Genomic DNA, 24,721 nt, shown 5'->3' with positions numbered 1-24,721 from the left:
TTCACTTCCGCCTCTGTTTTCCCATTTGTAAAACAGGGGTAGTATCTCCATCTCAGCAGTTTTGTGGTGATCATTTAAGCAAACGTTTGTACAGCCTTTTGAAGATGTAAAGCACTACATAAATGTGCATTATTATTATTTTTACTAGCAGCTGGTTCATCCTAATTGCTGCAATGAAAGTTCCAATGCTAATGGCAGCATCATACTTGTTCTGTGTTGACTGGCTTTCCTGGTTATTAGGCTTCTAATAGTTTCTGCATTGCCATTGCTTCATTCAGGAAATGAACAAGATAGATAGCCCACCCCATTGGTCTTGTAGCACTTGGGATAGATATTTCCTCTTTCAATCAAGTTTGTGTCTTTTTCATGCAACGTAGCGCTCTTTTTGCATGCTCTGACATCATCCTATTACACTGAATCTAGTGCCCCCATCACAGAGAAACAACAGAGGCGTTCAGGGTGGTAGTAAAAGTGCTGGTCAAGCCTAAACTGAGGACAGGGGAGATGAGCAAAGCTGTCCTCTGTTACCTAATCATTGTGAATGACCTAAATGGCTTCAAAAGTACTAGAACTCTACAATTGGAATATAAAAAACCCTTTTTTTTGGAGTATGTACAGTATCAGCAATGCACAGTATTAACTGGGACGTGGGCTTTGCCATTGTGACAGAATATGCCCCTATATTCACACCTTACACTAGATAGTAATAATCTTTGTGCAGAATATGCCTTGGAAGGTATCATTTGAAAATTAATAACTCTCTGGACAATAATATCATAAGTGAAGTTCTGAACATGAGCTGAAATCATGACTGAAGTGTGTTTGCCAGACAGGTCTGGGCAGTGGCAATGGGTAAACCTGTTTTTCAAAGACAAAGGACAAGCTGACACTGGGCCAGGTATCATCAAAGCTGGGCCATTACCTATCAAGTGGCCATTCTTGGGCAAGGAAAGGGGGCAGGAACAAAGAGATCTGCAGTTTAAGTAAACAACTTAGCAACCCCCCACTAGACATCATGTCTCCTTGCTCTCAGCTGAAAGAACTTTATCTAGGGGACCACCCTCTGGCAGATGCATTTCAAAGGAGGACTGAACCATAAAAGTGAGGGACAAAAACACCCCAAGTTGTCTCTCCTATCCATCTCTCTTGAACCTAAGAAGACAAAAGAATCCAGCTCTTTGACTTTGGGAGTGATTGTTCACTATGGCTGTTGGAAGCATGTGGTAAGAATTTTACCTTGGACAAAGCCTAGTTTGTAAAGTTTTAGTACTAGGAAGTGTTTTATCTTTTTCTTGTAACCATTTCTGACTTTAATGTAGTATTACTTGTACTCATTTAAAATCTACATCTCTGTAGTTAAATAAACCTTTTTTGTCCTTTAATCAAAATTAATCCAATGTTGTGAACTGTGTGACTAAAAGCCATTTAGGATGGCAAGTTGTTGTGTATTGTTCCCTAATAGGGACAATGGACCTTTGTTATCTGACAGCTGGTAATGCAAAACAGAATACACATTTTTTGTGGAAAATCCAGGTCAAGGAGTGTGTTGGGGTCACCCTGCATGTGGTAACCAAGGCTGGTGGAAGCCCAAGTGTGACCAGAGAGCTACTGCCAGGCTGCAGCTATACACAGACACTCGGGGTGTGACTGACATGCTGGAAGGCTGTTTGTGAATGACTCAGGTGGCAGCTACAGCAGCAAGGCAGTGTAAGGCACCCAAGGTTGCAGGGCAGGGATGACACAGCCCCCTCAGTGGTCTGGATTGCATCCTGAAATGTCACAGCCATCCAGTATGAAAATTAAATGGAAGCCAGCCACTAGCAGTTGTGTTCATGACATTGATATGTAAGAGATGGTTTTTTGCTATTTCCCTACATTTATTTTTCCTTTTTGGAAATGTTAGTCTGTGGTTGGAAATGTGGGGAAAGAGACATGGTAATCCATAAATATTAGCCTTTGGGTTTTTTAGATTTGTGTTTGTGAAATATCCATGACTTGGTGCTGAGCTATTTTTATTAACATCCTAGCTCTTATCGCATGTAAACAGCTTATAAAAGGAGGATGGGAACACTGTCTTTAAGCCTCTGATTTCCAAATTGCAAGGAAGAGAAAGGTAGATTGATTCCAAAGAGCTTGAAGGTAGATCGTGGGCCACTCCTATCTCTTCTCTTTCTCTCTCATTTCACTACTTAAAAAAAAATTCTAGCCTGAGGCTACAGAAATATTGGTTGGATTAGCAGTTCTTGCTTATGTAGAAAACCTTTCCTTTGCTATCAGCTTTGAACAGTGCTACTCGAACAGTGACATATGAAACTAAAAGGAATGAAAATGTGGTGGAACTCTGGCAAATTACTGGCAGTCTCCTCAAGCCATCTCTGTTCAAGAATGCTGAGGGAATGAGGTAATTACAGCAAAGGGAATAATTTGGTTCATCTGTTTTTACAAATATGTCCTGAGGATTTGATAGGGAAAAAGACCATCCAGTCACTTCACAAGATTTCACAGTATTATTCTGTTGGAATATTAGGAATGTATTAATGATCATAAAATATTTTGGCTCTGAGGGAGATTTGTGTATTGGATCTCTTTCGTTTATTGTAAATATTAAGATGGGCATATAATGGTTTTGAATAACAACACTTTGGGTAACCTGATCTAACATTCTTAATTGCTGACTTATGAGATCTTGATTTTCATATGAGCGTTATGTTAGGAATGTTCAATACCTTCTGTTGTACTCCTTTTTTTTTATTATTTTCATTGAATAACCCATGTCAGTAGAGAGTGACTGTAGCAAGTGATCAGTTACTAGCTGTATTTTAATACCTGATCCATAGCTCATTGACATCAATAGGAGTCTTTCCATTGACTTCAATGGGCATTGGATCAGGCCTACATTGATGGTGTCCTATATATTATTATTATTATTTTTTTGTGATGTGCTGTTGACAGGTAGGCAAATGATTAGTGATTTTAGTGGATTGCAGGAGTCATGATTGAATTTATATTGCCTGAATGGTAGGATATCCTATCTCTGTGAAAGCTGACTTGTAAGGGTGGGGGGGAAGTGTTCATTCTGATCCCTATTTTACTTCATATAAACAAACTTTTAGGTCACCTTTGAACGTCATTAAGCAGTAAAACAACGCACACACCTATTTATTTTTCTTTTGCAGGTCCCTCTAAAATCAAGTATGGGTTGTACAGCTGCAAAGTCCATTTGACTTTCAAATCAAAATAGCTAAGAACATAAAGTGTGTGATGTGACACACTTATGCATCTTTATAATCCACCCTAGTTAAAACTGGGAGTTGAATTCAGAGAGGTTTGAAACACAGCTGGCATGGCCTTTTGAAGCATGTTAATGTATGTTAAGTGGTGACATTTAGGCTTCTGTGATTCAGTAAGTTGTTTTTTCCTGTGAGGAACTAGTGATCTTTCACTTATACCGGGGTTAATAAAAATAAATAAACAGTAGCTTTTTTTTAGTGTTGTTTAAGAATGGTGGTTCTTTTTCCTGTCATGTAGTAGCTCAGCAGATTGATAGGAATATTAGTGTTGTCTTAGAGCATAACATATAGAAATACAGCAAGAACAACTAACTTTAGAAGTGCAGAAAATCTGCCCAAGTTTCCCTCATATCAAAGTATAATATGAAATGCAGGTTTTGTGTTTTTTTTTTTTAATAAGAGACCCATATTCATTCATTGACTATACTAAGGGCCTAATTTTAAAGTAGTGTGTGTGATGGAACCTGGATAATCCCTCATTTGCACAAAATATTGGATCTCTCCCCACCTTTCAAAGAATTAATGGAGTGCTGTAGCAAGGTCTTGTATTACTAGAAGATGATTATTTTTACAGGAGATTCTAGAGTATATTTGCTGGTATTATGGTATTTGCTGGTATTATGAGGTATAATCATAAATAAAATAAAATGGCCAGCATCAAAATGAGTGTTTAAAATAAGGCCATTTTTATTGTTCATTTATTTACTAACTTGAAAAATTTAGTATTTTGCAGTGGGCCTCCCAGTCGTTCATATGAATTAGTGAGCGTCTGCTGAGCCGGACTGTATGCATCTATCTGGCGAGCAAAGGAATGGTGAATCTGAGGAGAAACTGCTGCCTCTGATGTGACAATTCTTTCCTGTGCTGTCTCTTTAGGCTTTGCATTTGGGAGTGTAACAAAAGGATAATGTATGTACTGAGCCCCTTAATGAATGCAGATCCCTGTCTGAGCTGTGGCCATGTGATCAACCTGTCAGTAGGCAGAAAGGTGTTTTCCAGTGCTTGTGTGACAGGCTGTCTCTCCTAGCCTTGTATTGACATGCTCTAAAACTGCACTCTGTTTTGTCATGGCAGGTCTGTAAACTGTATTCCCTTCCTCCTCATACATACCGGTAAGTCTTGTACATTTAATAGGCTTTGAATTAAGTGTTTAAAGTTTGGAGACTGCAGGGAAAAATAGGGAAATTCAGACTCCAGGCTGTGCTTTTCTCCCCTTTTAACTATACACCTGGTTAGTGCAGAGCATAAGGTGTATAACTTCTTGCTCGGACAGATAGGCACAGGGGGACAAAAAAAGATAAGGCTAGAATAACTCAAGCCTAAAATTCTCTTAGTTTCTTATTTAATATTTGTATTGTGATAACACCTCTATTGTACTAGGTAATGAATACACAAGTTAAACAGAACTTTATTATTTAAATACAGTGTTTTATTTTTAAAATGGGTAAAGAGCTTTCATAGATTGTAAGGCCAGAATGACCTCCTGCATAAAACAGGGTGTGGGCTTTTTTTTCCCATTTACCCCTGCAATGAGCCAATAATTTTGTGTTTGACTAGCATATCTTCCTGAAAGCAATCTATCTTGTTTGGTGATATCAGGAGGTGGTTCCAGTGGTTAATTTATCCTCATTGTTAAAAATTTGTGCCTTAAAGTTTCAATTTCTCTGCAAGTTTCAGCAGTTACACCCAAACAGGTCATTGATACACTTGTATAGATATGTCAGATTTGGCTGAGTACACTTCAGTTGCTCCTTGGGACAATGTTAATTAAATAGGAATAAAGTAAATACACCAAAGAGTAAAATTTTTGCTGATGTTGAAAAATATAAAACAAGATAAGTGTGGTTCAGATGATCTCTTACTCTCCTCCTCTTCACTTCTCTCCCTATTTCCTGTAGTGGACAATGGACTGTTTTTATCCCACCTGCGTCTTTTCACTGTTCTGGTGTTCCTGGTACAGTAGTTTGGACTTTCAGTGGAAGCACAAGTGAAGTCTAGGTGATTCAGAGGTTTGAGTATTGTGAAAAGAAGTAGGCCCACTGAAAGGCAATGTTGCCTGCTGCTATTTTGTTAATTAGCATAGAAAATGTGCTGTGTTCAGACACACAGACTTTACTCCAAAGGGCATACGGGCTATAAAAGCAGGTGAGAGTAGAAGGATTGAGAATTATGGATCCTGGGTTCTCTTCTATCTCTCCACCTGACTCACTGTGTGAATTTGGACAGATCACTTATCCAAAGGGTTAGACTGAGAATGGGTATGTCTATGCTTCCCTATCTCGTCGGCAGGGCCGGCTCCAGGCACCAGCATTCCAAGCCCGTGCTTGGGGCTGCTATCCTCAGGGGGCGGCAGTCCGTGCATTTTTGGCCCCAAGCAGTGCGCCGAATTGCTGCCGTGGATGGCAGGGGCAGTCTGTATGCCATTAGGGCGGCACGCACGTTTCCGCAGCAGCGGCAATTTTGCAGCAGCATCTGTCTTCAGCTGGAAGACAGAAGCTGCGCCGCCACGGGCAGCTGAACATAGAAGCTGCCGCCGAATTGCCGCCACCGCGGAAACGCATGTGCCACCCTAACGGCACACGGACTGCCACTGCCGTCCGCAGCGGCAATTCGGCGCGCTGCTTGGGGTGGCGAAAACAGTAGAGCCGGCCCTGCTTGCTCAGATGTTCCGAGGCTGAAGTACTTTGTAAAGTGCTTTGAGGTCCTTGGTTGGAAAAAAAGCTAAGTCCAAACTAGTGCTGGGTCAGATCACTCGTGGCATGGAGAGACCCATGAAAAGGGCTGGAGAGGCAGGGACTCAAAGAGAGAATCATTTAGTAGTCTGGAGACGTCCCAACCTTTCAGATTCTGGAGGCTGTGGGAAGGGGCAGAGGCATAGAGGCATCATATGTTTCATCTGGCTTTATCAGGAGCTTTTTTGCACTTGGTTAGGTGTCCCCTGTGGTGTCTCAATAGCAGCTACAAACAAGACTCGGGGAATTGATGCTGCTTCCAACAGTATAGCAGCTTGGATGTCCACAGTTGATATATGGATATGCCACAGAGTGCCCAGTCCCCTACTTAGCCTCAAACCCCAGGGACCGTTCCCTCACACAGCTTTGGTGGAGGAACTTCTTTTTGGGTATAAGGGAGAGGACATAGAGCTGATACAAGTGGCACCTCTCTACCCCCCGCCCATACGTGCACACCTGCTTCATCGGCAGGGAGATATGCCCATGGAGGGATCCATTCTACACTTCCTATGCTGAGGGAGTGCTCTAGGGCAGTGTTTATTCCTACCATTCTGCGTAGGTTAATACGGGCCAATGCATTTTCCTCCCCAGGATGCAAATGACCTTACAAATGTTGCACGTTTGAAGCTTAGTGTCATTTTGTGGTAAAGAAGCTGTTTGGTTTTTTTTTGTTTTTTTTTTTTTTATAGGCTTTGGGGTGGTGGTTTGTGCTTGCTGATCCGAGAGCATATTTAACTAGCATTCTCAGTCCATCTCTGCTGTTTTGAACAAATTTTCCTCCTGGTGCTCCTGGAAACTCCCTGGATCAGTGCTCAGAAAAAAAATAAAATTCCAGAGCGTTTTGCCTTCATAGCTTTTTCTCTTTCTTCTTTTTCAGGAAAATAATTCAATAGTTTCAGTATGAATCCGTTTTTCAAGTTTCCTGCAGTTATCTTTTGAGTCTCTCCTGGTGTTAGTGTCCTTACTGGGAAAACAAAGCTAGTAATATACACGTTTCCTGTGCAGTTAATGTGTTCTTAACAATGGTGCAGTTAATGTGATGTGCAGTCCAGATTATGTAGCTTCTAGTATAGCTAAATACATATTAGAATGTTTGTGTCTCTTAGGAGGGAGTTCAGAGATTTCTACCACCCCCTACCCTACCCCTCCCCCCCCCCCCCCCCCGATGTAGCTAAGCAGAAATACTGCTTACGAAAATAATGTGGTTACTGGTATCCTGTCTTTGAGAGCCTGACTCTGACCAGATGTGATTAGACATAATCTTCTGTCTCATTGGAAATGACCAGTATAATACAGTGGCAAAGCATGGTGTTGAAGTAAATTTCATTATTTAAAGGGCCGCTGTTAGGATTAAGCACATGAGTGTTTGCAGTGTTTAACTTTACTCGCATTGTTCAATTGAAGTCAATGGGACTATAATGTACTTAGAGCTAAGCACATGCAGAGAGATCTGTGGGACTGGGGCCTAAAATTTTATGTCCAAAACAACAACAAAAACCCAAACAAATAAACCCAAACCTCGTTTGTTTGTTAGTAGAACCTTACTTTAATCTTAATATAATCTAATTTTAAAAAACATATTTTTCATCATTTATGCTATTCCTCCACAGCATTGCTCCAGTTAAGAACGTTTGTTTTTTGATTGTGTAATATCTGCAGTGTTTGAGTTGCAAACACCACAGAGCAGTGTTTGGAGTCAAACAACCAACCTGTTTTTCTTTAAATAAAACAAAGCATGAAAACATTTCTACTAAGGTTACATTTTTGTAAAATTTTCTGGGGCTTAAACTACCTACCAGCAGTCTCCCTTTCTTGCACTTAATATTCATCAGTGGTTTCTGACAATGAGTCAGAGTAATTCTTACATGACCAGGGGGTATAAAGTACTAAGAATTCTTAAAATGTTTCCCATCTTCTTTAGATGATGTATGAAAGAGAAACTGAAAATGCCCTCACATTTCAGTTCAGATGGGTTGTTGCTGATTTTACTGCATTCTGCTCCACAGAAACCAAGGGATGAATAGAAATTTAGAAGATACTAGTGCTTACAGACAACTAACACACTCTATAGAATTATTGTATGCTGCCAAATTAAATTTGAGGATTAGCCTCTTTCTTGTTTCTGGGCTGTCCGCTTTATAGACAGCCGAGATCTGAATGTATCACTTTACATCCTTGCATAAAAGCATGCAAGGTTGGAAACTTAGAATTCCAAAAGCTACTTAATGAAACTCAATAGGTCATGTTTGGTGTTACTGTTGCGTGTTGTCTTAAAATAGAATTAAACACTTGTCACTGATACAGGTATTATTGAGCTAAACATCAGTCCCATTGAAGTCAATTGCAAAAGTCCAGCTGACCTGAAAGGGACTAGGAATTGGCCCTCATGTTTTCAGTAATAGGATCGAAGAGGAGATGTTTGTGGCTGGATTAGTTCATTTGTAACTGATGTAAGATTAAAAAATGGGAAGTGGTTGTGTGTGAAGGGGCACATAGGTTAGAACAGACAGCAAGTTTGCAGATGACACTAAACAGGGAGGAGTGGTAGATACACTGGAGGGTTGGAATAGGATACAGAGAGACCTAGACAAATTAGAGGATTGGGTCAAAAGAAACCTGATGAGGTTCAACAAGGAAAAGTGCAGAGTCCTGCACTTAGGACAGAAGAATCCCATTCACTGTTACAGACTAGGGACCGAATGGCTAGGCAGCAGTTCTGCAGAAAAGGATCTAGGGGTTACAGTGGACAAGAAGTTGGATATGAGTCAACAGTGTGCCCTTGTTGCCAAGAAGGCTAATGGCATTTTGGGTTGTATAAGTAGGGGCAATGCCAGCAGATAGGGGGATGTGATTATTCCCCTCTATTTGGCGTTGGTGTGGCCTCATCTGGAGTAGTGGCTGAGGGAACTGGGATTGTTCAATCTGCAGAAGAGAAGAATGAGGGGGGATTTGATAGCTGCTTTCAACTACCTGAAAGGAGGTTCCAAAGAGGATGGATCTAGACTGTTCTCAGTGGTAGCAGATGACAGAACAAGGAGTAATGGTCTCAAGTTGCAGTGGGGGAGGTTTAGGTTGGAATTAGGAAAAACTTTTTCACTAGGAGGGTGGTGAAGCACTGGAATGGGTTACCTAGGGAGGTGGTGGAATCTCCTTCCTTAGAGGTTTTTAAGGTCAGGCTTGACAAAGCCCTGGCTGGGATGATTTAGTTGGGAATTGGTTCTGCTTTGGGCAGGGGATTGGACTAGATGACCTCCTGAGGTCCCTTCCGACCCTGATATTCTAAGACTTGTGGTAACGTAGCAGAATCCATCCGTATACACACTGCGGTATGTGATTGGTGGGAGCAGAGAGAGTTTCCAGGGCGCTCTGTTCTGCCCCCTTGATTTTGGCAGCTAGTGTGTTTTTTCTTTCTGTTTGTGTATTCTAGCCCTGATCCTGGTGAAGATAATTACCCTTGAGAATGCAATCTAACATTGAAAGTTAATACTAATTCCCTTCCACACACAGCCCTTTCCCCTATACGTGCACACACTAACATTTTGTTTTTCATGGTCTCCACTCCAGGGAACCTATTAGTGTTAGTATTTAACATTTTATATTGTGGTGGTGCCTGAAGGTTTCACTCATGTTGGGGCCCAGTGGTCTTTGGGACCCAGGCTTGTGGACTTGGTGTTTCCAAGTCTGTGCTTGTGTCCACATTGTATCGTAAACCCTGATTTACAGTTGCAGGATCTGTGTGTTTCAGTCATGCTAATGCATTCACATTGCACTACACAGACCTTCTGGCTTGGGTCTTCTGCTTGAGCTGCATCCACACAGCAAAATGACAAGGCTTGGATCCAGGACTTGGACTGAGACTCACCTCCCTAGCATGATCTGAGGAACCTGAGCGCTTACTGAACAGATTCAGACTGATTTGTGTGTGGATGGAAGAGGGGCTTAGGGTCAGACCTGAGTCAGATGTAGTGTAGTGCAGTGTAGTCATACAGTATGAGACCAAATTCCTGGAGCAAAGTGGAGTTGTTGGGTTTTTTTCTAGCCTGTTGATTTATGTATTTTCTGTTGAATAAACTAACAGCAGTTTTGAGAAAGGCGGGCTTGAATGTCAGTCTCTTTTATCCACATCCCCATGCTTCCTCATGACTAGAAGCTGTTATTACTAATTTAAACTTATCAGTACTAGAAATGGATATGGCTTTTCATTTAAAGTGCCCAGATTCAACTTGTGGTCCCAAGTGTAATGAAATTGGTGAGTGTAATCTCTAACTGTCCAAATGATCAAGGCTAAGCCTTGAGAGATGTGCTGCGCTGCGGTTCTCAAATTCAGGGCACACCTCACATGGCATTAGCCTCTTAAAGATCATTATCTTAATGATGAATGGAGTGCTCAGCCACAAAGTGTTAACAGCTTTAAAGATTTTTTTGGTTTGTTTTTAAAGAGAGAAATCAATATGTCTTATCAATTTAGCCTTCCGTATGTGCAGAAATGGGTTATCTAGACAAAGATTAGCTAGATTCAGGTGGGTGACAGCATGTTGTAACTGTTCCTGTTGTGTCATCATCTTGATTCTCTGGAACATTCCATGTCGCTATGAAATCACATAAGTGTAACCATTTTTGCAATATACCCTTTCCCCCTCCACCTCTGGCTCATAACTTGACTGAAAACATTTTTTTTTTTTTTTTTGCCCTAATCTTTTGGCATACAGTATAAAATCTCAGTTAAACTGAAACTCAGCATTTTAAGATACACATTTTAAAATGAAGATAAAATTCTGATGAGATTTTGTTGGTGGTTTAGTTTTTGCTACTATACTTAAAAAAAAAACAGGGCCTCAGTATTCAGTTTTAGCATTAAACAGGATATATTTTCTCCATTAATTTCCATTTTTTTATTTGAGCACAGATAGTGTACCTTGTTCTCATGAACATCCAGAGCAGGCATAGTCCATGGGTGTTTTTCAGCCTAAATAGACAATATTTGGGAGGCTGTAAAATGACTTTAATTTAGGGCCAGATTCAAAGGATACTCGGTGCCTTGCTTAGAAGTTGTTTAAATTTGTTTAAAAGGGGCTGATGGCATTATTTACCTGTTTGGATTTCAGGAAGGACAGATCTGAATTGTGTGAGTGGACACAAGGGATAGGCAGTTCCGGATGGAGGGTATGTTACAGAAGGAATTAAGCCTAAATTTTCAAGAGTGACTAGTGATTATCAGTGCCAGTTTTGAGATAGCTAACTTGAGACACGTCAAACAAGTCTGATTTTCAGAGGGTGAGTGTTCAGCGCTCTCAGGGTATCTTGATGTTTGGGACACAAGTTGGAGGCATTCAAAATCCATTCTTTAAAACATAGACCTTTAGTTGTAAGCTGTTCAGGGCAAGGACCATGTGTTCCAGTGCATTTGTACAGCATCTGACACAGTGGAGCTCAGATCCCAGTTAGGACCTGTAGGCACCACTGTAACACAAATAAATAATACGGTGAATGGAAAAAGGTGTTAAGATGAGAATGCGAGGAAGAAATGGAGATTTTTTTTTTTTTCTGCAATAGAGTTCACTGTCTAGCTGAAATTTTATATTTGCCATGAAAGGAGATGCCATCTGGAAAGCTGCAATATGCAGAAGCATATCTAGTGTTTGGCAGTTATACTTCCACTTTTTTTATATTTCTTAAAGCATTCCTTGAGCCAAGATTTTTTTTTTCTAAAAATACATAAGTGCAAGTCCAGAGCTCCTTCTTCAATGTGAGTGGGAACATTTTGATCAGTCTGTAATGGTCAAGGCAGTGAGAGGAGTGAGTTGAACTGAATTGTTAATATGTTTAAGGCTGTGAAACTGATCTGACAAAAGCTATAATACTCAAAGCTGTTGATGACACTTCATTCCTAAATTAGTGCATGGTCTTGTTGCCTGTAGTTGGAGAGCATACACTCTGAAATTCCTCTGTCTTGTCGATTTGCTGCTATTTATGATCTGATACTTGTTGGACCTTTAGAACACAGAGATCAAACCTCAGCAATAATGTAATGCTCTGGTTTGAAACAGTGACAGCTAGGAAAGAATCAGATAGTGACCTACACTTTATCTCTAAAGGAGATAGTAATTGCTAGGTCAAGCTTGAGGTTGGTTATTAATGGATCATTGTGGGAACAGCACTGTGTCCCTGCCATACATTTACTCCTTTTGATAATGAATTTAAGAGCTGCTACCATCTGTTTAACTATGTACCTTTTTAAAGTAAAACTATAATTCTGCTAACCTCTGATCCACCGAGTTCAGAAGCTGTCCGTTCCTGTCTTGACAGATACATCTTCTAGGAGGAATAGGGAATTTTAGAGACTTTTCCTTTTCCAGGAAGGGGTGTGTGTGGCGGGAGGGGGGGAGGCGGGTGGGGGTGTTTTTTTGTTTTTTTTTTAAACCCCCAGTCATTTGGGGTTTGCACAGCTTCTTTTCTGTTTGCAGCGATAACACATCTCTTGCATTTATATAGCTCCTTTCATCCCAATGGATACTAAAACTCTTTATAAACATACACACATACAAATCAGTTTCCTCCGTCAGTGGAATAAATTGGCTCTGAACAGATCATAGAAGCCTTACACATCAGTTTTGGATGGGAAGTGAAGGAAAATGCTGTATCAACTAGAAAATGAATGAAGAATTTTTAAAAGGCTGAGTGTAAATGTCCTAGGTGAAGTTTTGTTGGGGCACCTGTACTTCACTCCCTGACCCCAAATCTAGATTATAGCAAGTGGCCAGGGGTTCACTTAAATAATTTCCAAAAGATAGCACCTTCTGTAGCTCAGTGCATTTCACCTTCACAGTACATTGGCTCAGACACAAACAGAAAAGGGTCATTGATTAAAACACGAATGCTGATTTTCGTACAGTATCCCGGGCTTTCCTTGGACGTCTCTTGTCCCATATTAACCGGATCTGATCCTGCTTTAGCTGGAGATCTGCTAAGATCACTACCTGCAGCAATGCAACAGTGGGTTATTAATCTGCATAGGTGTTGATAGTAAATTAAGTGTGATATGATTGGTTGTTGAGGGGAAAAACGTTAAGTAGGCCTCTGGTTTTGTCTAACAGAGAAATGCAGCAGCATCAGGCTTGGTTTACCCTTCCAGTGGAAAGTCTCCTTTTTCTCCATGATGGCAGAGGCGACAGCCTGTCCAGCTGGCCGGGAGCATTGCTTATTTGAATGTTTCTCTGTGCTGAGTCCTTTCCTAATCCACAGAAAAAGAGGGGCCCATAAGTAGGAAGTGCTTCCCTGCTACACCCAGATTCAATAATTTTGTCCCAAGTACCTGTAAAATAAAGCCTAGGTAAGCAATGTCATGTTCATGCCATACTTCTGTACCTCTTGCTCTCACAGTTTAAGTAGCATAGTGCTCAGGAGGCCCTGAGAGGAAAGTTGTGCTGTCAGTCACCATAACATTTTCCACTTGGGACTTGCCTTAGGCAGGCATATTGCATCTAGCCTTCCAGTTCCTTTAAAGCTTGGGGAGCTCTCTTCAAATAGCATTAAAACTGTAAAATATTTTAAATACTAACTATAAGAAATGCCCAGTTAGGTGTATTGAAACAATAATTTACTCCACCCCTTGTCCCCCAATATACAGCCCTTTCCTCCAGTTTCTGGTTGAATCAGAGAGTGGAGCCACAGCTTTGACATCTGACTAACTCCTCAAAGCGGTATCAAGTACCAGGCTGTGACTCTGCCTGGAAAGAGACCAGTTTCTTCTCTTCTCCTCCAGGAAAGTAGCGGTGGGAGAGAGTTAACCCTTGAAGTCTGACTACTTGGGAAAGGAGTTTATCCTGAGCAAGTTGCAGCTGCATCTGAAGAGCTGTATGGGAATGGGGGAAAATTTTTCCTCACTTGTGAGCGGATCTTGGATTGCTGCCAGATTTTGCCACCTTATTCTGCTGAGGTTGGCTTTGAGAAGTAAGATCTTGCTCAGCTCTTCCTTTCCTTTGTGGAGAATCATGCAGCTCCACAGCTGCTGCTTTTTTTTTTTTTTTTTTTTTTTTTTTTTCTTCCTACACAGATGCCCATGTAGGAGAGGGGGAAGTCAGAACCGCATACTGTAGCCTTCAGCAAGTAAATAGCTGAGCCAGGGCTCTAAAGAACTACAGCTAGAAGGATAAGGAGGTAACATCTGGGAAAAGTCTAGCTGCTGTTGGAGGGGAAGGCACTTCCTTCTCTATTGTGCCTCTCGCCCTCCTCTTCCCCCCCCCGCCCCCCCAAAAAACCAAAAAACAAAAACAACCAGCTGCAGACAGGGCCAGCTTTAGGCCGATTCGCCCGATTCCCGGGAATTGGGCCTTGTGCCTCAGAGGGCCCCGCACCTTAGGCGCCTTTTAAAATTTTTTTTACTCACTTCGGCTGCGGTCTGCTCCGGGGTCTTCCGTGGCCCCGCTCCCCTGACCAAAGCGCCGACGGGAGTGCGGCTGCCCCACAGCCCTGCTCTTCCGGCTGGAGCTCCGGCTGGAGCGCGGCAAGCCCTGCAGCCCCGGCTGGAGCTCTGGGCCCTTAAATAGCCCCTAGAGCCCTGAGATAGTGGGGGGCTCTAGGGGCTATTTAAAGAACCAGGGCTCCAGCTGCCTCTGCCACCCCAGTCCTTTAAATAGCCGCCGGAGCCCTGCCACCTCCATGCATTCCCCAGGGCTCCCGTGGCTATATAAAAGGTCCAGGGAGGGGTAGAAGCAGGGGAGCCCTGGGCCCTTTAAATAGCCCCCAGAGCCCTGGGATAGCAGGGGGCTGGGGCCTATTTAAAGGGCCAGGGCTCCAGCTGCCTCTGCTGCACCCCCCGCCCTGCCCGCAGCCAGCTTTGCACCCCCTGCCCGCAGCCAACCCATACCAAACCCCCTGCCCTGTCTCCAGCCAACCCCTGCCACACACCCCTGCAGCCCTGCCCAAAGCCAGCCAGCCCCCCCCCCACCCCTACCCACACCAGCCCTGCACTGCCTGCCCTGTCTCCAGCCAACCCTTGCTGCACCCCCCTGCCTGAAGCCAGCCAGTCTCACACTCCTGTCTCCAGCCCGTCCCACACTCCCCTGTCTCCAGCCAGCCCTGCGCCCCTTGCCCTGCCTGTAGCAAGACCCTACCTCTAGTCACCTCCCGCTCTGCCTCGAACCAGCCCCATGTCCACTGCTGCCCTGCAGTTCCCAGGGCAGTAACCTGCACACCTGCTTCAACGAAGGGGGCAGGGAGTAGCTGGGACCCACACGTGTACACCCCCGGGAGTGGTGGGGACCCATACGTGAAACGGTAGTCATTAATAACCAATCAACAGCATATATGTTGTTATTTATATAGTTATGGAAAGTAAATACTACATGGAAGAAATGGAAAGCTTGTGGGTTTTTTTTTTTACACTTTTTTCTTTTTAAGTCATCCCTGCCAGGCCCCCGCCTAAAGTGTTCGAATTGGGCCCCACACTTCCTAAAGCCGGCTCTGGCTGCAGATCCTCTGGCTCCCTTCTGCTGTTCTGTGCTATTTCATGGTATCAGTTCCGTCCCGAAGGGTACGTCCAGACTACTCGCCGTATCGGTGGGTAGCAATCGATTTTTCGGGGATCGATATATCGCATCTGATTTAGACATGATATATCGATCCCCGAACGGCTCGCGTCGACTCTGGAACTCCACCGGAGTGAGCGGCAGTAGCGGAGTCGACACAGGGAGCCGTGGACGTCGATTCCGTGTCGTGAGGACCCGAGGTAAATCGATCTAAGATACTTCGACTTCAGCCCTAGTGTAGACCAGCCCTAAGTACCTGATGGCTAAAGGTCTCTTCCCAGCTTGCTTTCTGGAGGTTAGACCTTGTTGGTCTGTAGTAAGAACCCCATGCTTGTGCCTCATTTTACTCTGGGCTGCATTTGATAAAACAGTTCTTTAATGTTTTGTCACTTTCCACACAAATAATTGAATAGAAATAGAAGGAGCGAACCAGTTACTTTAAGAGGAAAAAAAAGGGCGGGGGAGCGGGAAAGAAGAAATCTTATTGAAGGGAGTAAGTTGTTATACCCAAATATATTAATCATCCTCCTGCATCTGATTAATGAAAGTAATACCCTCCTTCCATTTTGCATTTATTACGTAGCTGTGATCTAAAAGAGGCTAGTGTCTTCCATGCACAAGATCTCTACCTTTATGTTTTAGGTGTTTAAGGTGTTGCTAGTTTTATTTCAGATGATAATTCAACATTAATATTGTGGTAACACCGGGGAGGTGGAGGGGCAACTAGTTTGGGACCCCACAGCACTCTATAGAGTAAATGACAATCCCTGTCCTATTTCATGGAAAACAGGTTCAGTTTATTGCTGTTTCCAGCTGCATTGAATTATTGATTTTTACAATTGAACTAAAGGGTTTAACACCATCTGCAAACTGTTGGGTGTGACCTGTTTTCATCTACATGCCAAAGTGTATATTTGTGGTGAGGGATAGGGGTTTCACTTCCTGGTCTCCTAATTGCAGATTGATTTTTTTCCATGCTATTTCTGGGAAGATTTGCATGGACCAGTTGATTGTGCCAAACAGTTCCTGTGTGTTTTTTTTCTTTTTTTTTTTAAATGCCAAGAACTGTTACATCTCCCTCAGTACAGTACATCTGTGAAAAGTATTTTTACTAACTACAGGATAATTGGTAATTAAATACAGTGTGCTCATTTTCCCATGTGAGGGAATGGGAGTTTGCAGACAAAGTAGCAGAAAAGTGAAATTGGTGCTTATTAGTCTAGTCTTCTGTTCTTGATTTTTTCACTCTGGAGACTTTTTTTTTTTTTTTGAAACTACATATCATTTAAGTTTTATAGCATTTTCATTTAATTCCATAACATTTTGGTGCAACGTTTCACCATTACTCTGTTACTGGTGGCAGAAACAGCCGTGGAGCACGAGTGAGAGAGAAAGCACAGGCCTTGGTATGACAACACAGTGATGCAGTGTGCTTTTGTCCCCCATTTTCAATATCACTCCCACCATTGCCAAAACCGGTGAAGCCGCATCACTGGTTGTGCGAACATGAGAGATTCTCCACTCCTTCCCCTCAAATGCTTGCATAGAATGGCCCTAGTGAGTCAACCACTTAAATTCTAATTTCTATAAATATATTTTCTTCAAGTCCAACTTCGCTGCGTGGAGAGAATCTATGCTGCTGCTGTTTTCTTTGCTGACCATAGGGAATGTTTTAATGCCACCACTTACACTAGGTGAGCCTTTGAAACTAATTGGCCAGGTCACTACTAGTAAATATTTGCATGATTACTTCTTTTATGAATAAATGTAGCTATTAAGGCCAAGAATTTATGTATTTGGACATTCTGTCTAGAGTGACCAAATACATCTTCTGAAATAAAATATGCTATGCAGCCTTTACCTATGTCTTCAACTGACTACTATGCATTTGTGGTTGCCAACCCTCCAGGAATGTCCTGGAGTCTCCAGTAATTAAAGATTAATCTTTAATTAAAGATTATGTCATGTGATGAAATCTCCAGGAATTCATCTAACCAAAGTTGGCAGTCCTATGTGCATTTAAGTTTATTTCTAACAGAGACAGGGTTGGAATGTGGAGATCCTGGTAAATGTAATTTTTCTGGGATAATGGAGTAAATTGGCATGTAGCCCTGCCATGTCATGCTTAGTTGAGATCCTGAGGCAATATTTAGTGTAATGGATTAAGCAATGCTTCACTTCACACAGTAATCTGTTATACAGAAAGATACGTTTATGGTTTTCAAAATAAAGACTCTTTTCACTGTGAATTTAGTTAGTATTCTATTAATTGTTTGCAGAGAAGTATAGCTAGTTCAATTTTAGACCTTTAGCTTGTCCCAGGACTCCCATAAATAAACATTTGTTTTTTTGTAAGAATAATATTCTCCTTAAGGAGTGCAGACTTTAAGCCATGGCATTTACCATAAGAATTGAGCTACAAAAGCTTTAAAGTCTAGATTTTTAATTTAGAAAGTGGGCATGCATAGCCAATATTTTTAAAGAACCAGTAAGGCAGGTAATCTTGGATCAGTTAAGCTTATGATTAAACAAAAATTCATTGAGTTCAAGAGCAGGAGGAACCATTTTATGGATGTCATCTTGTGCTTTTAAATTTCTTTAAATTTTCACCTACTATCCATTTTCCAGAGGGAAGCTCAACTCTCTAGCTTTCAGTAATCATCTGGGTACTTCGGTTTCTTTTTAAATTAGAGTACCACCAATATTTTTCGCCTCAGCGATCTGAAAGCTCACATGATAAGCCTTTCTTATGGTGCACGAAGTATAATTTTATTTTGATCAGATAATAATTAAACATTTGCAGCTCAAATATTTGGTATTAGAAACAAAATTACAACAACACATACTCCCATGAAGTTGAGTGTTAAAGGGGAACAGGAAGATAGGGTGGCTGTTACCCATGATTTTGTAGGTTGCTTAGGTTGGCTTAAAATGACCACTTAAACTCTGCAGAGTTCTTCGATGTCCTTTGGTAACCTTCAGAATTGTATGCTATATTCTATTAATATATATACCATATAATAATCATTAAACCTTTTGCCTTATCTTTCTGAAAAGTTTAGTCTTTTGGCTATTTGCTTACAAGATAAAAATTTCTTTTGGTTTAATAATAATTAGTCTAAGTCACCCTTTGACTTCATTGAATGAGTGGGCTGGAGGATATGGGTGTTCTTCGCAATTCTTAGAGGAGTGATATTGGCTTGATCATCCATAGTAGAGATTATTGAGATTGTTTCGTATTAGTTCTTTGAAGTACACAAATAGATATTCCCCGAACAACCTTTTGCGTGTAATTAGCTTACCTGTACTTCATCCCCTACCCACTTCTAGAATTTCTCTGGTTCTTTTCTATACACCGATCATGAATGTTTGCCTGAATCAGAGGTGGTTTGTGCAATGCTGTCAAACCTGCAGGTGCAGGGCACACCCTCAATCACAGGTCATGGGGGCACCACCATATTCAGGACAAGCTGAAGTGCTAGTGTGATATTTACTGCTCATACTTAGTGCTGTGTGATGTGGCATAAGTGACATTTTGTGCTAAGACTTTGGTGGTGACAATAACTTGAGGAATGAGGATGTCTCCTCCTTTATCCTGGTCTTGGCTCAGCCCTGTTCTCTCTCCTGTTCACAGAAAACTTCATTTCCTCCCCCAGCAAATAAACCAGTTTGGGACACGTTGGCTATTCTCCCTGCAAACTTCATGAAGTTGATCTTTCCCATCCAGCTGGTATAACACAAGAGTTTGCGGCTGTTGAGGTGCAGAGGGGTTGTATACTGGATGCAAGCTAATGACTTTGCAGGGCGTATCAGGTTAGTGTGACGAATTTGGGCTATCTTGGTACAGCTTATGAATTCTGATATTGTGAAATTGTATTATGCAAATCTCCTGTGTCACAAGTGCCTATATGTATGTGAATCCACCACGGCTGAGAGGTCCTGTGGCATTTACACCCCAGAGAGATACAATGGGAAATACTTAAGGTAAGCGTTGGCACTTAAACCTCAGAAAAAGTTACGCTAAAAAAAAAAAAAAGCAGCTGTGTCATTAGGAAAATTAGTTTAGCTGATTCCTCTGAAGGGATGGGAGAAGATAGGAGCAATGGAAAGTGGTCAGGAAGAGAACAAAAGAGTCCAGGTGACCAGGAGGGTTTTAAAATAAAGCAGCATACGGGAACAGGGCCGGGGGCCAGATGGGAAAAGGAAGCTTAGGGTAAGAGGAGACAAGGTCACAGAAACTGAATGAGGGGCTCCATGAGGGAGATATCACCCAGCATGTAGCAGGAGGACCTGCCCTCTTTCCTGAATCCAGTGTTGCCGCAAGAGACTCTGACCCCAGGCCAAAGAATTTCTTGGAGTGATGAGGAGACAGAGGCAGGGACATGTATTGAGTGTTTGTTGTTCTGTGTGATCTGTACTCTCCCGTGCTTAACCTAATTAAGTAATAAAAGAGCATAAAGATGTTAGACTGTGCAAAGGGTGTGTGTGTTGACTGTGTCATCACTGCTGCATGCCCTTGAGAGAGGTAAACTGTTAAACTTCACACCTTTCGGGGGTGGAATTCTGGGAGGGGGTGTGCTTCAGTAACTGGGGTATCTTGGGGTGGGGAGAAGGGTCAGTGCTGGTCTTGGGGCCTAAGGCAAGTGGGCTGAAGAGGCCCATTTCTGAGAAGGAGCAATAGACTGCAAATCAGTGCCCAGGAAATGTGCCAGAGATGCCAAGAAAGGAACTAGTGCTACTGCCTGCTGAGTCTCTAGAAATTTAACATGCACTTTTGGGAATCCAGAGCGCACAGGCCTGGATTCCCTTCACAGCAGGAAGGAGTGCTTGGTAGGTTCTGTAACTGGCGGTTTGAACCAACCTTGCTCTGAACGGTTCAAAAATCTGTTCTTGAATTTTACTTGAAGTATGTGCACCTACAGAAGATGCATTTGGTGGTACTCACGTTGTCATCGTGTCCATTACAATCTACTAATTTTAGTTTTATAACTTGGCCCTATATTTTTGCTCCAGGCTGAAATTTGGCATAGAACCCATCAGGCCATGATGAGCTGAATTCTTAACCATATTTTCTTTGAGTATCTGGTTAAGGTACTGGTTAAAAAAAGTGCAAAAAAAGAGAATTTTTGTGACTTCAGCTATAAAAATAGCATTGAATTTGTTTGTGAAGCTAAAATAATGCTCATAATTTGTTAATGGGTGAGGTGCTGCTTTTTTTAAGTACAGCTCAGATAGCGAGATTTTATAAAGTGCAACAAGCAAAGCATTTGATTCACAAGCATTTAGAATTCAAATTTCCTGAGCATTCTCAATGATGACCCGTATAGTCACACTGGCTAATGCACTACTGGAAGGCTCTCAGATACTATGGTGATGAGCGCAGTATAACTACCAATATAGAATAGACTGTTTAATATAGACCCTAATCCTGCAATGAAGTGCATGTAGGTGAATTTCTGCACCCACATGTGGCTCATTGCAGAAACAGGGCCTTAGAGAGCAGCAGCCTAAGAGGAGACATGGCAGAAGTATACAAAATAATGAATAATATCAAGGTGAATTTGAGTATGCTTTCCTCATCCTGGCTTGTAATACAGGGACAATGGGATGTCCAGTGAAGTTGCAATGTAGCACACTTAAAACTGATATGAAGGAAATTCCTTATTTTAATACTCCACATAATTAACTTGTGGAAATCCTTGGTACAAGATATCATTGAAACCAAGTACTTAATAGGATTTACAAAAGGATTATGCATTTATATGGATAGTAACAACATCTATAGGTACGTTAGGATTTTTCTTTTAAGAATGGACCTTAATGTGTGAGCACATAAGCCAACCACTAGCCAATGGAGGGGAAGGGGCTAGGAGGAAACTTCCTTTGGACATGTTATTTCATAATTGTCAGCAATAGGGCTTCTTGCAGCATTTTTTGGAATCCTCTAGCCTTTATCAAATACAGGATATTGGACCAGATAGACCACTGGTCTTATTGAATCTGACAATTCTTTTAGTCCTGCTTGCTCATATTTAAGGTGGGGGAGCAGGAAATCTCACCCTACGACTCTCAATGCATTCAAAGAGAGGCAGCATTCAGAGTCATGCTCTACATCAGACTGATGCTCCTGCTGGCAAATATCAGCACAATGACAACTTTCATTGAGAAATCCTTCACTATAGAGCAGTGGTTCTCAACTTGTTTACCATTGTGGGCTGCATATAAAGCTCTCTGTGTTTTATGTGGGCTGCATCCATGTGATATATATACTACTTGTATGGGCCTGAGGATGTCACATGGGCTGCAGCTGTGTGCTGACTGGGCCGCAAGCAGCCTGCAGGTTGTGGGTTGAGGACCTCTGTTCTAGAGGAAGGGAATTTTGGTTTTGTAATCTTCTTCATCTATATGATTTTATATGGTCAATATGTGAATGTCATATTAAACGTTGCAGTTTGCCTTGCCTGACTTAATGGTTTAAAAGAAAGAAATGATCCATTATGTCCCTGTTGCTAAGGGGGGCACACAACTACATTGAGATGAGCTACATAACACATACCTTTTCCCCTGCTGCAGCAGTATTAACCTACAACAAAACTTTAAGATGTTTTCAATTCTGCTAACCCATTAATAACAAGGGTCAAACTGATGATGATGATGATTTGTCTCTAGTATCCTGGGACCAACACAGCTACAACAGTACGGCAACCACGCAAGTTGATGAGGTACTGTAATATCCATGATGCATCGTACATTGAGTACTATGCCACAGATTTTCTTAACTGAGTGAAGCTATTGGGTTACACAACAGATTGCCTAGATTGAGAGCGGAAACTCTGTTGCATTGACCTTCATTAGAATTGACAAGGTTCTGGAAAACATACTCTAGGGAGCTATCTTGCTTAGATGTAGTCTATCTCATCCATGATCAATTTAAATTATTCTAATCCAGGATACTTTTACGAGCAAAGATAGGAAATATTCTTTAAAAAAGTCTGAAGATAACCTGAAAATCTGGACACTGAAGTTCATATAATTTTATAATGTCGTTGTACAAGATTCTTTGGAACACATTTTTAACTACTGAATAAAAGCGACTGCTTTATTGTTGAACATAAACAATAGGAATTGGTGTGGTTGAGTGGCTAAAACAGAGTAACAAAATTGATATACGAGTTTAATAAAAGATATTTCACAGGTCATGTAGCACTTTCTCGTTCTGCTTTAAATAAATATTTCATGAAAGAAGTATTGATACAGTTTGGAATTATCTTTTTGATTATGCCACTATAAAAATACCTACTCTTCAGCTACTAAGATTAAATTACTGAGACTACAAGTTAGTTTGTAGCAACAATAACATATACTTAAAATTTCTATTATTGTGGTGTCCAGGATGTGCTAGGAATTCTCCCTCCCCCCCCCCCCCCCCAAATACAAAGCAACAAAGAGTCCTGTGGCACCTTAAAGACTAACAGATGTATTGGAGCATGTGTCTGACAAAGTGGGCATTCACCCACGAAAGCTTATGCTCCAATACATCTGTTAGCCTTTAAGGTGCCACTGGACTCTTAGTTTGCATCTGTAAAAAACAACAAACACTGCTACCCCTCTGATACTTGCCCCCAAATACAGTAACTTCTCTCTTAATGTTGTAGTTATGTTCCTGAAAAATGCTACTTTAAGCAAAACAATGCTAAACAAATCCAATTTCTCCATAAGAATTAATGTAAATGAGGGTGTTAGGTTCCAGGGAAATTTTTTTCACCAGAAAAGAGACTAACTATATATATATATATATATATATATATACACACACACACACACACACACTACAAGTTTTAAACAAACAATTTAATACTGGTATACAGTGATGATGATTGTGAAGCTTGGTTGAGGTGGAGGAATCAGAAGGTGGGATATTTCCCAGGGAATGCCTTACTGCTAAATAATGAACTAGCAATTGACTGAGCCCTCAAGGGTTAACTCTCTCACTCTACAAGGTAGCAGGAAAGGAGGGAGGGCAGACAGAGAGAGACAGACACACACCCTGTGTATGAGAGAGAAAAATGTGCATTTGTCCTTTAAGTAGCTGACCTCAGGCTAAAGTCCACTGCCTTGTTAATTAAATAAGCTTGCTGAGACCTGAGACTGCAGCTACGTGTGTCCCCTCTGCTCTGTGGAAGATGGGGTAAGTGGGGTGCAGGAGCAGGAAGGAGGGGGAGACACCCTGACATTAGCCCCCTTCTTCGCCCCCCCCCATACAGCAAGCAGGAGTTTCTGGGAGCAGCTCCAAGGCAGAGGGCAGGAGCAGCACATGGCAGTGGCGGGAGGGACAGCTACTGCACAGGGAACTTAAGGGAATGGGAAGCTGGTGGGAGTGAGAGGGCTGCTGGTCCACCCTGGTTCCAAGCCCCCACCGGCTAGCTGCAAGGGGCTGCTCTTCCTGCAAGCAGTGGACAAAATAGGTGGCTGCCAAACATGTTAGAAGGGAGCATTTCACAACTTTAAATGAGCATGTTCCCTAATTGATCAGCAATTTAACATTGAAACAACATTAATTGGGAGGACTTTTTAAGTGAGGAGTTCCTGTATAGGAAAGTGGAGTTAATGCTTAATTTCTGCCCCATTATTCCAGCCCAGGAATTTGTACCTGAAGAAGTCATTTTCAAGGGCAGGCCAACCTCTGTTTTTCTTTACTTTGATGTAGAGTAAAGGTTCATGACCTGCCTCAACAGTGGTGCAGTGGTTGTGTTCAACTAGATCATCTCTGTATCCGCATGACTTCCAAGGATTAAGCACTGTAGCCAAATAACTTTGCATTGTGGTTAGCAAACTACGGCATGATCAAAACTATTAAGCACAGATACTTATGCAGTTTAAATTTGCAGTCTGGTAAACAAATCTGCAGTAATTCATCTCATGCCTGAAATAGTTTCTGGGGCTGTCAAGCAATTTAAAAAAATCGCAATTAATCACACGATTAATCGCACTGTTAAAGAATAATAGGATACCATTTATTTAAATATTTTTGGATGTTTTCTACATTTTCAAATATATTGATTCAATTACCACACAGAATACAAAGTGTATAGTGTTCACTTTATATTATTATTTTTGATTACAAGTATTTGCACAGTAAAAGACAAAAGGAATTGTATTAAATAAATTAAAA

The 24,721-nt window shown here is 41.6% G+C and overlaps 1 protein-coding gene across 8 annotated transcripts in view; it reads left to right on the top strand.

Annotated features, from left to right (window-relative positions):
• EPS8 (epidermal growth factor receptor pathway substrate 8) overlaps window positions 1-24,721 on the top strand; it is a 225,423-nt gene that overhangs the window by 11,369 nt on the left and 189,333 nt on the right. For 4 of the 8 annotated variants that reach the window (XM_050968357.1, XM_050968385.1, XM_050968338.1 and 1 more), the window contains exon 2: window positions 19,184-19,362. The exons of 3 other annotated variants lie outside the window; for them this stretch is intronic. The gene's annotated coding sequence lies outside the window, so the exon portion shown is untranslated. Of the gene's footprint in view, window positions 1-4,382; window positions 4,403-19,183; window positions 19,363-24,721 lie in introns of those variants that run through there. One more of the 8 variants, XM_050968376.1, reaches the window with a different exon arrangement.

Source organism: Gopherus flavomarginatus, chromosome 1, assembly GCF_025201925.1.
Source record: "Gopherus flavomarginatus isolate rGopFla2 chromosome 1, rGopFla2.mat.asm, whole genome shotgun sequence".
Lineage (NCBI taxonomy): Eukaryota > Metazoa > Chordata > Testudines > Testudinidae > Gopherus > Gopherus flavomarginatus.
Note: the sequence above shows the minus strand (reverse complement) of the source record. Positions and strands in the feature narration are given on the sequence as shown.